This window comes from Arachis ipaensis, chromosome B9 (genome assembly GCF_059453495.1).
Source record: "Arachis ipaensis isolate K30076 ecotype BB chromosome B9, ASM5945349v1, whole genome shotgun sequence".
In the NCBI taxonomy this organism is placed as follows: Eukaryota; Viridiplantae; Streptophyta; class Magnoliopsida; order Fabales; family Fabaceae; genus Arachis; species Arachis ipaensis.
Window position 1 is genome coordinate 125162723 of NC_142444.1, and position 17065 is coordinate 125179787.

At 39.7% G+C, this 17065-nt stretch overlaps 1 non-coding gene across 1 annotated transcript; it reads left to right on the plus strand.

The window, feature by feature from the left end:
• Positions 1-14556: 14556 nt before the first annotated feature.
• LOC148546213 (small nucleolar RNA R71) lies at positions 14557-14664 on the plus strand. The gene has a single exon (XR_015900915.1). It is a non-coding gene; the product is annotated as a small nucleolar RNA R71 (small nucleolar RNA).
• The last annotated feature ends 2401 nt before the right edge of the window (positions 14665-17065 follow it).

The window sequence follows — 17065 nt, forward strand, 5'->3', positions numbered from 1 at the left end:
CTCAAACAATGAACCTTCTCTTCTACCATCACCTTCCGATGAAACCTTCATGTTAGAACTGAGAGATCTTGAATTTCGTATCTTAAGGAGACAAGAGGAGGATGAAAGTAAGTTTAAGGAGTTAAGAGCAAGGATGGCTAGCATGGTAGAAGCCGTGAGTCACCTAACATCCCACCTAAGCTCATGCATCCTAAGTACTCCCATTGTTGAATATGGAGAAATGATCAAGGAGTCTAGTGAGGGAGTGAACTTGAAGCTCCATGGTAAGGAAGAGGAGTTAAAGCAAGGAGTGCGACAAGAGGAGGAGGTAGAGATTAGTGAACAAAAGGAAGTAGTGGGTGGATGTTTAGGATATATTGAGCATATAAAGGAGTTTGAAAGAGATGTTAAAGAGGAGAGTAATGTTGCGGAAGTGGATAGAGAGTTGAAGGAAATTGATCAAGAAGTGGACTCCATCATTAGTGATTTTTTGTCCACATTGATCAATCCCCTTGACGATCTTGTTGAGCCTTCTCCTAGTGGACTGGAACGTAATGTTGAGGTGGATGTGCAACCTCAAAGGCATATTGTAAGAGAATAATTGGAAGAAGTGTTCCAAGCAACAAGGTCCCTTGTATATGATGATTCCGCATCAATATATGACCCTTTCGAGTTTGAAGAGTCCTTCCTCAATATGCTTGGACTTGATGAGGAAGTAGACTTCACTAGACCTCCTATCTATGATGAGAGTGATGGAGAAGAAATAGAAGAAATTGGTGAAGAAGAATGTGAACTTGAGGAAGGTTGGCAAGAAGTAGAACTTGAAAAACCTTGCCAAGTGGTGGAAGCCTCTAGAAGAGGGTGGACAGGAGTGGAGCGTGCTTTATCAAGATCATTAGGAACTCCTCCACCTAGGTTGTCATCCAGTCCTTCATTTGAGTGGGTAAAACTTCTAACTCTCAACTTTATTATCCCACTTGAATTCAGTTTGCTTGAAATGGATGGCCAACTTAGGGCACTTTGTGGAATTAAGCGAAAGAGGAGGATGTTTAGTGGTTGGCGTTGTAAATCTAGACTCGTTATGGTTGGAAGCTCAAAATTGAAGAGCATGGATTGGTTTAGAGCTCAATTGAATGGGTCTAGGAGGGTACTTTGGTGCTTTCATGAGAATTCAGCTTTCTTGTCACCCGGAGAGAATCAAGGCGATCAACTAGAAGATGGGTGCGAAGATAAGATATGGGACCCTGGATCACACTACGAAAACTAATTTTGGGAACTCATATCTTAGAAAGAACCTCACCCAAGCTCGGTGAAGATGGTTGGAAATTCTGACAATCGATTGAAGGACAAGCACTCTTGGAGGTTCATGGATGGATACAAGCATAAACCACCTTGACAAGGAGCCTCCCAAATGTCCAACTTAAGGACTTAAACTAAAAGTGCTTGGTGGGAGACACCCCACCATGGTAAACTCTTTCCATTCTCTTGTAGATATAATGAATGAATGAATTGGGTTCCATTGTATATAGCTTCCTTAGCCCCTTAGTATATTTTGCCCTGCTTGCTAAGTTGTTTATACACTCTATGCCTTAATGAGGGATGATTCCTTGAATTTGAGTTTTTGCTTGGATTGCAAGTTTCCTCAATTTGTTTGAAAAATCTCAAAAAATTCAAAATTATGTTTGATTTTTTATTTTAGCCGGTTTTAGAGTCCTAGAGGAGGTTGGGAGGATTGTGAGCTCTTCTTGATTCTTTTGAAAAAAAAAAGAGAAGTCACGCGCAAGCGCACAGTGCGTGCGCACGTTGACTGTGCATTTCGTACTTTCTGTGCCAAGGACCAGAGAGTTGTGCCACTTTTGGGCTAACTCTGGGCCTTAAGCCACGCGGATGCGTACATGGCGCATCCGCATCCCTTTGTGTTTCCCTATCCACGCGTAGGCGCACCTGGCGCCCCAGCACCCCATTTGTCACTCAACCCATCCACGTGCAAGCGCTCAGTGCGCACGCGCGTCGATGCAGTTTTGCATCACCCAGGCCAAGGACCCGAGAGTTGTGCCAATTCTGCGCCACTTTTGGGCCTCTGGCCTAGCTCAACCCGCGTGGATGCGTGCTGTACGCATCCGCGCCCAAGCCTACACAACCCATCTACACGACAGTGTGTATGACGCTTCCGTGCCAGTTCCTTATTCTCCCACCCACTCGAACGCGCACCGTGCGCGCACGTGTGAATTCGAAAAATTGACTTACCCAGGGACGCGAAAGCCCTAGCGCAGTCGCGCCCCAACTCCTTTTCTTCTCCAATGTTCCATTTCTTTTTCTCTCCCTCCATAACCAGCTCTGCAACCAACACCCTCCACCTCCGGCGACCACGTTCCGCCACCATCAACCGCCGTCACGACACTTTCCCCCCTCTCTCTTCTTCCTCCCTTCCTCGTCCTCTCTTTCTCACTCAACCCCCTGCTCTGTCTCTGGCTCTATCCCGGCGCCACCTGAAAGCCACCACGAGCTCCACTGCGCCGCCACCATTCCTGGGTAGTGCCACTATTCTGCTACTTCTTCTTCTTTTCCCTTTTCAAACTCTTTCACTCTCTGCCTCTGCATTCCAGGTTCCATACCCTTGCCCCTGTTTTGTTCTCTGTTTTTTTACTGCTTAATTGATTTTGTTAGTTAGTGTTAGATTAGAATATTGTTTAAATTTTGTATGTTAGGTTAGATAGAGATATATGCTGTTAGGTAGTTAGGATGTGGTTAGAGGATTCTAGGCCTGATAAGTGCTCCGTTCCTATTTATCTGTGAAATGCATAATCTTTGTTTGCTGAGTAATGGTTTATGCGTTGCTCTGTTGCCATATTGATGCTGCTTTGCTGCTATTTCATTGCTGCATGTTGAATTCTATTTGTGATCTTCGGTTTGCTACTGCATATATACAATCCTTGCTTTTTCGTGTCGCTGTAAATCGTTTTGGATTCTTATACTTGCATTTTCCTGCTATTTGGTATCCGGGAATAGCCAATTTACTGCTGAAATGCTGCCGGATTTTTTCTAGCCATGTTTTATGAAATAACATTGTTTTATTTGGTGCAACAAGCTTCTATTTGACAAAATTCTGTGTCAATAGAATTTTGTTTGCTAAATGGTTTTGGAAACTCCTCGTGGACTTGTTTACAAAGTTTTGGTCATGCTTATAACATTCTTTGCTTGTTTATAATGCTGATTTACTTCAATGCATTGAATAGTTGAGTGAGTTTTCAGATTGACCATAACTTGAAATTCTTTTACGATTTTTGTGCCTCTTTTGTATAAACCCACAAGTTTGAAGGTTTTTAATCTATGTGGCTGATTTGATTCATTCTATTCATACCTAATTTGCATTAAGTCACATAGATCATGAGGTTTTCCATTCTTGTTCCAACTTGTGACTTTTATGCCTCATTGGATTTGGTGTTGAATATTTCTTGGTTAACTTGTTTTTCAATATTTTGACTTTACCAACTCCAATTAAGGTGAGCCTAGTGACCTTTACATTGATTGATGATTTGATCCCCATGAACATGATCTTGTGCAAATTTTCATATTTCATCATCAATGACTAAATGTCCCTCATGATTTTGAGTGTGCTTACAACATACTTTGTGCTTTCCTTTTAATTGAGCCAATAACCATCATATCATTAACTTTCGAACCAATTTCTAACTCTAACTTGATTAACCAACTGATTTCTTCCTTTTGTTTTCAATATAACCCCTTTTATCATTCTTTTGAATATGGCGTTTCTTAGGCTTAATGAACAAGCATTGTGCAATTATGGTTTGAATTCTTGGTTTGTAACTTGGTTTGAATTCTGAATTTTGTTACTTGCATTCCAGGAATTCTCTTTTCTTCACTCACTTCATGAGTATGCCTTACCTTGAGTGCTATACATCTACTTGGCTAGTTGCTTATATCATATCACATCTGTTTTTCAGGATGTCAGATAAGGGAAAAGCCATAGCTACTACCTCAAGGAAGAGGAAGCGCTCTAAAGCCTCTACCCCTTCTCCTTATGCCAATTATGCTAAGAATCCACTGAATTACGTGGATAAAGAGAATCAATTGTTACCATCCACTGACCCAATCAAGTTTTCCAACCTCTACTGTGTGCTTCGTTTTCCTAAATATCGAAAGACGAATCTGAACATTGAAAAGAAACTGGTCCTTCCCAATGACGTGAGATGCGCCATCAATGGCCGTATTCTGGAATTCGGCTTGGATTTTATTCATAGGAATTTGGAAAGGATAAACACTTCGTGGGTGAAGGAGTTCTACTGCAACTTCTTTCATGCCACTCTTGATTCAGTCCACCTGAGGGGTAGGGAGATCTTGATCACTGAGGCAGCTTTTAGGGAGGCATTGCTTTGCCGACCTCATACTGATGACACATGCGCCTATCAGCAAGCAGAGGTAACTATCCACTGCATGACCTTTGATTATGAGGCGCTGAAGCGCTTGATTGTCACATCGGATGCCCCTTGGGTGATGGAATCTGGCAACAAGAAGCTCAAGGGGATGCTATTCATTTATCTGTCGAGAGAAGCTAAGACTTGACAGCATATATTCGCCCATTATGTCTTGCCCACCACTCACTTTTCAGAGATTCCGATGGATATGCTAGTTCTTATTGGGTGTGTCATGGAGGCGAAGGAGGTAGACTTCCCTCGGTTGATCAGGTAGAGCATGTGGCGCGCACACATTCATGGCCTACTGCCATTTCCTAAATTGGTCACCAGCATGATTGAGCTAGCCGATGTCCCATGGGAGGACGATGACGTGACACCACCACCCCTAGATGACGACGACAAGGAGGTTACTATTCCATGGGGTAGGTGGGTGCACGAGAAGCCTCCACCCAGACGCCGTTCTCGAGCCAAAGTAATGGTGGTGGCAGCTCAGCCTTCATCCTCCGCAGTAGCAGTAGGACCGTCCTCGGCTTCCGCAGTCGCAGCACCCTTACCACCACCACCTGCACCTGAGCCGACATACCTGTTAGTGCAGCGCCTATTTCGCTTCATGGAGCGCAGTGAGCGTCGTATCATGTGACGTCTCGATCGCATAGACCAGGTCTTCATATCACAGGGTATTGAGCTCCCTCCTCTCCCAGACTCTCCCGCCTCCGATGAGCAGGATCAGGAGGAGGAGCATGTTGAGGAGCCGACTCAGCAGGAGGCACCACCAGAGACACAGGCCAAGATAGAGGTTCAGTAGCCTTCTGAGGACTCACAGCCTGAGCCAAGCCACAGCCTGAGCCACAGCCTGTGCCTGAGCCATAGCCCGGTACGACTGTTGACCCCCAGCCCTTGCTTCAGCAGTAGCATCGAGGACGATGCTTCATCCTAAAGTGTGGGGAGGTTACTGTTCGTGACCGGTAGATAGCATGTGTGTGGTGAACTTTCAGACATTTATCCTTTAGCTTTTGCTACTTTATTTCATTTTGCACATTATCTTTGAGATTACTTTGAAATTATTGTATATATTTGTTATCTTGGGATTACTTTATCTTAGTTGTCACATTTTGCACCGTAGATAGTATACATTCCATATTTTGGTTGGATTTTTATTAGATAGTTGTTTTAGCCCTTTTGGTTGTGAATTGCAAAAACGTTATGAATTTTTGAAACCTAGTTGATCCCCTTTGCATATGAAATATGCTTTGATTGAAAAAGGGGTAAAACTAAGAAAATATTTTTTAGTTTTCTAAATCACAACCTTGCATTAGAATAAGTTTAGTCAATATGATGAAAATTTTCAAGAATTCCATTTTTAGGGCACCACCTCCAATTGGTTGAAATTTTTTTTTAGAACTTGCTTGATTATACACTTTGTGGATCATGTTTTGAGCAAGGAACACAAGCATGAGAGTTTTGAGCCTAATTGTGTGGTTACGTCATATGACCACTTATTTTCATTCTTGTGTGCATTATTCTCTTTCTATGAGTGTAATCTTGATTTGTTTGATTCTTTATGTCCATTATTTTGTGTATACATGCATTTATATGATTGAGGCCATTGTTCAAATAGCTCACTTACCCACATAGCCTACCTTTTATCTTTCATTGTTAACCAATCTTGAGCCTATGCTTAACCCATTTGTTCTTGATTGTAGCACATTACAAGCCTAAGTCAAAAACAATAAATGTCCCTGTTTGAATCTTTGATTATTTTAGGCTAGTGAGAGTGTTCATCATTTGATTTTGGGAAAGTTGACAATATTGGGTAGAGATAAAAGTGTGTTTTAGTATTTGTATTAAGAATCTTGGGAATTGGGTACATATATACTCATGTATTAATCATGTGTAAACCATATGCATTGATGTTCTTGTATATGTTTTAGTTTGAAAAAAAAAATATAGAAATAGAAAAAGAAAGAAAAAGAATTACAATAAAAAGGGGACCAAAAATGCCCCAAAGTCAAGGTTCAATAAAAATCAATGCATATGTATGGTGATCGAAAGAGAATGAATGAGTGTGTGAGAAAGTGAAGAATGGGTAGTTAAGTTTGTTTAGAATTGTATAGGTAGTCATAAGTTAGGTGGGAAGTTTAAGTTAATCAAAGATTCAAATTTCAAACTCACTTGACCATATGCATCCTACCTTGACCCTAGTCCTATTACAACCTACGGGAAAGCCCTCATGATATTTGTATGTATGCATAGAATAATTGTTAATTGTTAGATGAAAAACAAATCTTAGAAAGCATGATTGGAGGAGAATTGAGTGAATCAACCCCATACACTTGAGTGACTAGAGCAGATACACATCCGGCGAGGGTTCGATCGCTCAATTACATGTTTTCACCCATGATCATCTTTTCTTGCAAGTTTGTAAAATCTTTCAATGATTCGATCCAACTGTGGTTTGCTTTGATTGCCATTGCCTTGACCCTTGTGCTTGCATATGTATATTCTTGGAGATTGATTTATTTTGATTGAGCCAATGCATTCATATAGATAGATTGCATTTAGTTAGTTTGCATTGAATAAATGTTGATACCCCTTTGCTTCTTTCTTGATTTTAGCATGAGGACATGCTTAGTTTAAGTGTGGGAAGATTTGATAAACCTCGATTTCGTGGTTTATCTTGTGCTTATTTTAGGGGATTTTATCACCTTTTCCCACATTTATTCACTGAAATAACATGGTTTTGTAATTCTCCCTTGAATTGTGCTTAAGTATAAAAACATTCTTTTTAGGCCCTTAAATTGGTGATTTTAATTCACTTTACTTCTATTCGATGCCTTGATGTGTTTGATGAGTGATTTTAGGTTCATAAGGTGAGTATTGGATGGAAGAAATGAGGAGAAAAGCATACAAAGTGGAGAATGCATGAAGAGACAAGAATTGGGAATGCATTGATAGGCGCGCATGCGCACTAGGCGCACGCGCGCAGAAGTGGTTTCGCACAGAGACACGCACGCGTACATGACGCGTACGCGCGGATGAAGAATCAGCCAATCGACGCGCACGCGCACATGGCGCGTACGCACCGATACTCTCACGCGACCCACTTAAAGGCAAAACGCTGGGGGTGATTTCTGAGCTGCCCAGGCCTAAATCCAACTTGGTTCTGAGTGTATTTCATGCAGAATTGAAGTCCAAGCAAGGGGGAGCAATTAGTTAGTCAATATGAGCCTTTAGTTAGTTTTCTAGAGAGAGAAGCTCCCTCTTCTCTCTAGAATTAGGTTAGGATTAGGTTAAATTGTCTTGGATCTTGAATTAATTACTTGATTTCATCTTGTTTCTTTTACAATTTCTCATTTCTACATCTTGATTTTCTTAGTTGTAATGCTAATTTCTCATTTTTCTCTCTTGCTTGTTGATGAACATTGTTGGATCTAATCTTCTTTTAATTCAATTTCATGTTTCTATGCTTCTTTTATATTGATCTTACTTGCTTTTGTTGATTTCTCACTCATGTTAGTTATGGGTTTTCTTAATTTTAGCATTTTGTGATGTTTACTTTTATTGCACATTAGGTGTTTGATAGAATGCTTTCACTAGTTGTTGAGTAGTTCTCTTGACCCTTGGCCTAGGCTAAAGGGGTTGAGTGATCTTGAGTACATGGGCTTCATTGAATTGGTAATTCTAGAACCCTTGGAGATCAATTTGATAATCATTGACTCTAGCCTACTACTAAGTTAATTAGTGGCTAGGTTGGGACTTATGGATAGATGTTGATTAAGCCATTTGATATACTCCAAGCCTAGGAGTAGACATTGCGTACTTAAGGCTTTAGTTAGTAGACTTAATGAGCTTGGTTCTTTACAATTATCAATATTCAATTTGTTGACAAGCATGGAGATCTCAATTACCTAAGTCTACTTAGCAAAGAGTTCTTTATCTTGCTTTCTCTAATCACTTGCTTGATTTACCTTTTCTTGTTCCTCTTATAAATCAAAACCCACTTGCCCCTTCATAGCCAATAATTGACCACTTCATTGCAATTCCTTGTGAAATGACCCGGAGTCTAAATACTTCGGTTAATTTTCATTGGGGTTTGTTCTTTGTGACAACCCAAATTTTTGCAAGTGAGCATCCTTTGTTGGTGTAGAACTATACTTGCAACGAGAATTCATTCAATTGAGGAAATTCTATATCAACAAAAGTCTGCGCATCACATCCCATGCTACTATAAATACACTGGAGCACCCAGGTATAACTCATACTCTGATTCTACACAAAAAACCTGCTTAAAGTCCATGCTAACTTTGGCATCGGAGTCTCTTGCAGGTACCACCACCCTCTGGTGATCAAGGATCAGCAACATCTCAAAGCTCAGCGGGTTGGACACGACAGCTCCGGCCCCAACAGTAGATCTCCTCCGAGATCGACCTTCAGTTTTAGGTAACCCTCGGAACATTGGCACCGTTGTCGGGGAACCTGAAAGTCATCCCATCATCATGACGGACAACCTTGACAACGATCACAATTCGGGTTTGGAAGAAAGAACTGGTGTACGAAATTGTGATCATCAATGGCGCCAACAACTTGGTACATACAATTGTAATCTCAACTCTTTTTCATAATTCTGCACAACTAACCAGCAAATGCACTGGGTCATCCAAGTAATAAACCTTACGTGAGTAAGGCTCGATCCCACAGAGATTGTCAGCTTGAAGCAAGCTATGGTCATCTTGTAAATCTCAGTCATGCGGATTCAAATGGTTATGGAGAATTGATAATTAAAAGATGAATAAAATATGAGATAAGATAGAAATACTTATGTAATTCATTGGTGAGAATTTCAGATAAGCGTATGAAGATGCTTTGTTCCTCCTGAACTTCTGCTTTCCTATTGTCTTCATCCAATCATTCATACTCCTTTCCATGGCAAGCTGTATGTTGGGTAACACTGTTGTCAATGGCTACCTCCCGTCCTCTCAGTAAAAATGGTCCAAATGTGCTGTCACCACACGGCTAATCAGCTGTTGGTTCTCGATCATGTTGGAATAGGATCCATTGATCCTTTTGCGTCTGTCACTACGCCCAACACTCGCGAGTTTGAAGCTTGTCACAGTCATCCCATCCCAGATCCTACTCGGAATACCACAGACAAGGTTTAGACTTTCCGGATCTCAAGAATGGCCGCCAATAATTCTAGCCTATACCACGAAGGTTTTAATCTTAGATTAGAAACCCAAGAGATACACATTCAAGCTTGTTTGCATGTAGAAGGGAAGTGGTTGTCAAGCACGCGTTCATAGGTGAGAATGGTGATGAGTGTCACATAATCATCACATTCATCATGTTCTTGTGTGCGAATGAATATCTTAGAGAAGAAATAAACTTGAGTTGAATAGAAAAATAATAGTACTTTGCATTGATTCATGAGGAGCAGCAGAGCTCCACACCTTAATCTATGGGGTGTAGAAACTCCACCGTTGAAAATACATAAGTGATGAAGGTCCAGGCATGGCCGTGAGGCCAGCCCCCAAACGTGATCAACAGATCAAAAGATGAACTAAAGATTCCAAGATTAAAAGATGAAAATACAATAGCAAAAGGTCCTATTTATAATGAACTAGTAGCCTAGGGTTTACAGAAATAAGTAATTAATGCAGAAATCCACTTTCGGGCCCACTTGGTGTGTGCTTGGGCTGAGCATTGAAGCTTTCACATGTAGAGACTTTTCTTGGAGTTAAACGCCGTCTTTGGTACCAGTTTGGGCGTTTAACTCCAGCTTTTATGCCAGTTCTGGCGTTTTGACACCAAAATTTTTATGCTGACTTGGAATGCTGGTTTGGGCCATTAAATCTCAAGAAACGTATGAACTATTATATATTTCTGGAAAGCCCATGATGTCTACTTTCCAATGCAATTAAGAGCACGCAAATTGGGCTTCTGTAGCTCCAGAAAATCTACTTCGAGTGCAGGGAGGTCAGAATCCAACAGCATCTACAGTCCTTTTTCAGCCTCTGAATTAGATTTTTGCTCAGGTCCCTCAATTTCAGCCAGAAAATACCTGAAATTACAGAAAAATACACAATATCATAGTAAAGTCTAGAAATGTGATTTTTGAATAAAAACTAATAAAAATATAATAAAAAGTAACTAAAACATATTAAAAACTACCTAAAACAATGCCAAAAAGCGTATAAATTATCCGCTCATCACAACACCAAACTTAAATTGTTGCTTGTCCCCAAGCAACTAAAAACAAAGTAGGATAAAAAGAATAGAACATACAATGAATTCCAAAAACATCTATGAAGATCAGTCTTAATTAGATGAGCAGGGCTATTAGCTTTTTGCTTCTGAACAGTTTTGGCATCTCACTTTATCCTTTGAAGTTTAGAATGATTGGCATCTATAGGAACTCAGAATTCAGATAGTGTTATTGATTCTCCTATTTCAGTATGTTGATTCTTGAACACAGTTACTTTATGAGTCTTGGCCGTGACCCTAAGCATTTTATTTTCCAGTATTACCACCGGATACATAAATGCCACAGACACATAACTGGGTGAACATTTTCAGATTGTGACTTAGCTTTGCTAGAGTCCCCAATTAGAGGTGTCCAGAGCTCTTAAGCATACTCTTTTTGCTTTGGACCACGACTTTTACCGCTCAGTCTCAAGCTTTTCACTTGACACCTTCACGCCACAAGCACATGGTTAGGGACAGCTTGGTTTAGCCGCTTAGGCCAGGATTTTATTCCTGTGGGCCCTCCTATCCACTGATGCTCAAAGCCTTGGATCCTTTTTACCCTTGCCTTTTGGTTTAAAGGGCTATTGGCTTTTTCTGCTTGCTTTTCTTTTTCTTTCTTTTTCTTTTTTTTCGCATATAATTTTTTTTTCTGCAAGCTTTTTATTCACTGCTTTTTCTTGCTTCAAGAATTAATTTTATGATTTTTCAGATTATCAACTAACATTTCTCCTTTTTCATCATTCTTTCAAGAGCCAACAATTTTAACATTCATAAACAACAAATTCAAAAATATGCACTGTTCAAGCATTCATTCAGAAAACAAAAAGTATTGCCATCACATCAAAATAATTAAACTATTTTAAGATTCGAAATTCATGTACTTCTTATTCTTTTGCAATTAAAAACATTTTTCATTTAAGAAAGGTGATGGATTCATAGGACATTCATAGCTTTAAGGCATAGACACTAAGACACTAATGATCATGTAATAAGACACAAACATAAATAAAACATAAAGCATAATTTTTGAAAAACAGAAAATAAAGAGCAAGAAAATTAAAGAACGGGTCCACCTTAGTGATGGCGGCTAGTTCTTTCTCTTGAAGATCTTATGGAGTGCTTGAGCTCCTCTATGTCTCTTCCTTGCCTTTGTTGCTCTTCCCTCATGGCTATTTGATCCTCTCTAATTTCATGGAGAATAATGGAGTGCTCTTGGTGCTCCATTTTTAGTTGCTCCATATTGGAACTCAAATCTCCTAAGGAGGTGTTGATTTTCTCCCAATAGTTGTGTGGAGGAAAATGCATCCCTTGATGCATCTCAGAGATTTCTTGATGAGGGACTTCCTCATGCTCTTGTTGAGGTCCATGAGTGGGCTCTCTTGTTTGTTCCATCCTTTTCTAGTGATGGGCTTTTGAGATGAATCTCTCCATCTCCCATGACTCGGAGGTGGAAGCTTTTGCCTTCCCTTTCCTCTTTCTAGAGGTTTCTCCGACCTTAGGTGCCATAAATGGTTATGGAAAAACAAAAAGCAACACTTTTACCACACCAAACTTAGAAGGTTTGCTCATCCTCGAGCAAAAGAAGAAAGAGGGAAGTAGAAGAAGAAGAAAATGGAGGAGATGGAGTAAGGGAAGTGGTTCGGCCAGGGGGTTGGGTGTGGGAGGGAAAGGATTTGAATTTGAATTGTGAGGTGGGAGTTATGGGGAAGAGTTGTGGAAGGGTGTGAAGAAGAGAGAGAGAGAGAGTTGAGGTAGGTGGGAATCCTGTGGGGTCCACAGATCCTGAGGTGTCAAGGATGTCTCATCCATGCACCATTTTGGCATGTAAACGCCCCCTTGATTGCCAATTCTAGCGTTAAACGCCAGGTTGCTGCCCATTTCTGGCGTTTAACGCCAGCTTATCTTCCCTTTTTGGCGTTAAACGCCAGCTTTTTGCCCTTTTCTGGCGTTAAACGCCAGCTTTATGCCCCCTTTCTGGCGTTAAATGCCTAGAATGGTGCCAGACTGGGCGTTTAACGCCCATTCTGCTACCCTTACTGGCGTTTAAATGCCAGTAAGCTTCTTCTCAAGGGTGTGCTATTTTTAATACTGTTTTTTATTCTATTTTTGCTTTTTCAGTTGTTTTTGTGGCTTCACATGATCATCAACCTATAGAAAATATAAAATAACAATGGAAAATAAATAGATATGATTAAATAAAATTGGGTTTCCTCCCAACAAGCGCTTCTTTAATGTCAATAGCTTGACAGTGGGCTCTCATGGAGCCTCACAGATACTCAGAGCATGATGATGGCCTCCCAACACCAAACTTAAAGTTTGAATGTGAGGGCTCTATTTGACTCTGCATTGAGAGAAGCTTTTCATGCTTCCTCTCCATGGTTACAGAGGGAGATCCTTGAGCTTTAAACACAAGGGATTCCTCATTCACTTGAAGGACCAATTCTCCTCTGTCAACATCGATCACAGCTTTTGCTGTGGCTAGGAAGGGTCTGCCAAGGATGATGGATTCATCTATACACTTCCCAGTGTCTAGGATTATGAAATCAGCAGGGATGTAGTGTCCTTCAACCTTTACCAAGACATCCTCTACAAGTCCATAAGCCTGTTTCTTTGAATTGTCTGCCATCTCTAGTGAGATTCTTGCAGCTTGTACCTTAAGGATCCCTAGCTTCTCCATCACAGAGAGTGGCATGAGGTTTATACTTGACCCCAGGTCACACAGAGCCTTCTCAAAAGTCATGGTGCCTATGGTACAAGGTATTGAGAACTTTCCAGGATCCTGTCTCTTCTGAGGTAATCTCTGCCTAGTCAAGTCATCCAGTTCTTTGGTGAGCAAGGGGGGTTCATCCTCCCAAGTCTCATTACCAAATAACTTGGCGTTTAGCTTCATGATTGCTCCAAGGTACTTAGTAACTTGCTCTTCAGTAACATCTTCAACCTCTTCAAAGGAAGAATACTCATCAGAGCTCATAAATGGCAGAAGTAAATTCAATGGAATCTCTATGGTCTCTGTATGAGTCTCAGATTCCCATGGTTCCTCATTAGGGAACTCCTTGGAGGCTAGTGGACATCTATTGAGGTCTTCCTCAGTGGAAATCACTGCCTTTCCCTCTTCTATACATTCGGCCATGTGGGATGTGTTTATGGCCTTGCATTCTCTCTTTGGGTTCTCTTCTGTATTGCTTGGGAGAGTACTAGGAGGGAGTTCAGTAACTTTCTTACCCAGCTGACCCACTTGTGCCTCTAAATTTCTAATAAAGGACCTTGTTTCAGTCATAAAACTCTGTGTGGTCTTAGATAGATCAGAGACTATGGCTGCTAAGCTAGGGAGACTCTGCTCAGCATTCTCTGTCTGTTGCTGAGAAGATGATGGAAAAGGCTTGCTATTGCTAAACCTATTTCTTCCACCATTATTGTTGTTGAAACCTTGTTGAGGCTTCTGTTGATCCTTCCATGAAAGATTTGGATGATTTCTCCATGAAGGATTATATGTGTTTCCATAGGGTTCTCCCATGTAATTCACCTCTTCCATTGCTGGGTTCTCAGGATCATAAGCTTCTTCTTCAGATGAAGCTTCTTTGGTACTGCCTGTTGCTGCTTGCATTCTAGACAGACTCTGAGAAATCATATTGACTTGTTAAGTCAATATTTTGTTCTGAGCCAATATGGCATTCAGAGTATCAATCTCAAGAACTCCTTTCTTCTGATTTGTCCCATTATTCACAGAATTTCTTTCAGAAGTGTACATGAATTGGTTATTTGCAACCATTTCAATGAGTTCCTGAGCTTCTGCAGACGTCTTCTTTAGATGAAGAGATCTTCCAGCAGAGCTGTCCAATGACATCTTGGACAGTTCAAATAGACCATCATAGAAGATACCTATAATGCTCCATTCTGAAAGCATGTCAGAAGGACACCTTCTGATCAATTGCTTGTATCTTTCCCAAGCTTCATAGAGGGATTCTCCTTCCTTCTGTCTGAAGGTCTAGACTTCCACTCTAAGCTTACTCAATTTTTGAGGTGGAAAGAATTCGGCCAGAAAAGCACTGACCAGCTTTTTCCAAGAGTTCAGGCTTTCCTTAGGTTGTGAATCCAACCATATTCTAGCTCTGTCTCTTACAGCAAAGGGAAAAAGCATAAGCCTGTAGACCTCGGGATCAACCCCATTGGTCTTGATAGTGTCACAGATTTGCAAGAATTCAGCTAAAAACTGATGAGGATCTTCCAATGGAAGTCCATGAAACTTGCAATTCTGTTGCATTAGAGAAACTAATTGAGGCTTAAGCTCAAAGTTGTTTGCTCCAATGGCAGGAATTAAGATGCTTCTCCCATAGAAGTCGAGAGTAGGTGCAGTAAAGTCACCAAGCACCTTCCTTGCATTATTGGCATTGTTGTTATTTTCGGCTGCTATGTCTTCTTCTTATTTAAAAATTTCTGTTAGGTCCTCTACAGAGAGCTGTGCTTTAGCTTCTCTTAGCTTTCTCTTCAAGGTCCTTTCAGGTTCAGGATTAGCTTCAACAAGAATGCCTTTGTCTTTGCTCCTGCTCATATGAAAGAGAGGAGAAGAAAGTATGGAATCCTCTATGTCACAGTATAGAGATTTCTTGAGGTGTCAGAGGAAAAGAAGAATAGAAGGAGGAGGTAGAGAGGAGAGAATTCAAACTTATAGAGAGAGGGAGTCCGAATTGCACATTGAGGAGGAGTGTTAGTCCCTTAAATAGAAGAAGGTGAGGAGGGGGAAGAATTTTCGAAAAAAAATTCTTAAATAAAACTAAAAATTTTAAATTAAAAAGAATTTGAAATAATTAAAATAAATTTTGAAAATTTGGTTGATAATTTTCGAAAATTAAAATTGAGAAAGTAATTAAGTGATTTTGAAAAAGATTTTGAAATTAGAAATAAAAAAGATATGATTGAAAATTATTTTGAAAAAGATGTGGTTGAGAAGATATGATTGAGAAAATATGGTTTTAAAAAGATATGATTAACAAACAATTAAAAAGATTTGATTTTTAAAATTAATGTCTTGGCTAACAAGAAATTTAAAAGATATGATTCTAAAATTCAATTATTGAACCTTTCTTAACAAGGAAGAAATTTTTGAATCAAATCACTAATTGTTAGCAAGGATTTTCGAAAATAGTAAAAAAAATGGAAAGGATTTGATTTTGAAAAGATATGATTGAAAAGATATGATTTGAAAAAGATTTGATTTTGAAAAATTATGAAAATTTGAAAAAGATTTGAATTAAAAACAAAATCTTCTCTCCTGTGCCATCCTGGCGTTAAACGCCCAGAATGGTATCCATTATGGCGTTTAACGCCCAAAATACTACCTTTTTGGGCGTTTAACGCCCAGCCAGGTACCCTGGCTAGCGTTTAAACGCCAGTTTTTCTTCCTCACTAGGCGTTTTGAATGCCCAGCTTTTTCTGTTTAATTCCTCTGCTGAATGTTCTGAATCTTCAATTCTCTGTATTATTGACTTGAAAAGACATGGTTTTCAAATTTTTTTTTTGAATTTTTAATGATGAGAAACAACAAAATGAAACTAATCTTGTAAAATTAAGATCAAATAAACAATGCATGCAAGACACCAAACTTAGAAATTTTCATATTAGAGATATTAACAAATTGAGAATGCACATGAGAAACAACAAAAGACACAAAACAAGAGAATTTAAAGATCATACCGAAGTAAATCATCAAGAACAACTTGAGGATCAATGAAGAACATGATGAATTTTCGAAAATAAGAAAAATGCAATGGACACCAAACTTAAAATTTGACACTAGACTCAAACAAGAAAATTCAAAATTTTAGTCTAAAAAGCAAAATAAATTCAAAATTTTTAATGGAAATTCTAGGAATCATGCAATATTAGTCTAAAGCTTCAGTCTAAAAAGATTAGACATGGCTAGCCAAGCTTCAGCAGACGTTACATACAACAGCCAAATTGATGGGAATCAACTAGCTCCTGTGATGATGAAAGTATCATCTGAAACTCTAGAATTCATTCTTAAAAATTCTGAAGGCATAGAATAATTTATTTTTTTGAAAATTTTTCGAAAATAAATAAAAGTAAAAAGCTTAAAAATAAAATTACCTAATCTGAGCAACAAGATGAACCGTCAGTTGTCCAAACTTGAACAATCCCTGGCAACGACGCCAAAAACATAGTGCACAAAATTGTGATCATCAATGGCGCCATCAACTTGGTACGCACAATTGTAATCTCAACTCTTTTTCACAATTCCGCACAACTAACTAGCAAGTGCACTGGGTCGTCCAAGTAATAAACCTTACGTGAGTAAGGGTCGATCTCACGGAGATTGTCGGCTTGAAGCAAGCTGTGATCATCCTGTAAATCTCAGCCAGGCGGATTCAAATGGTTATGGAGAATTGATA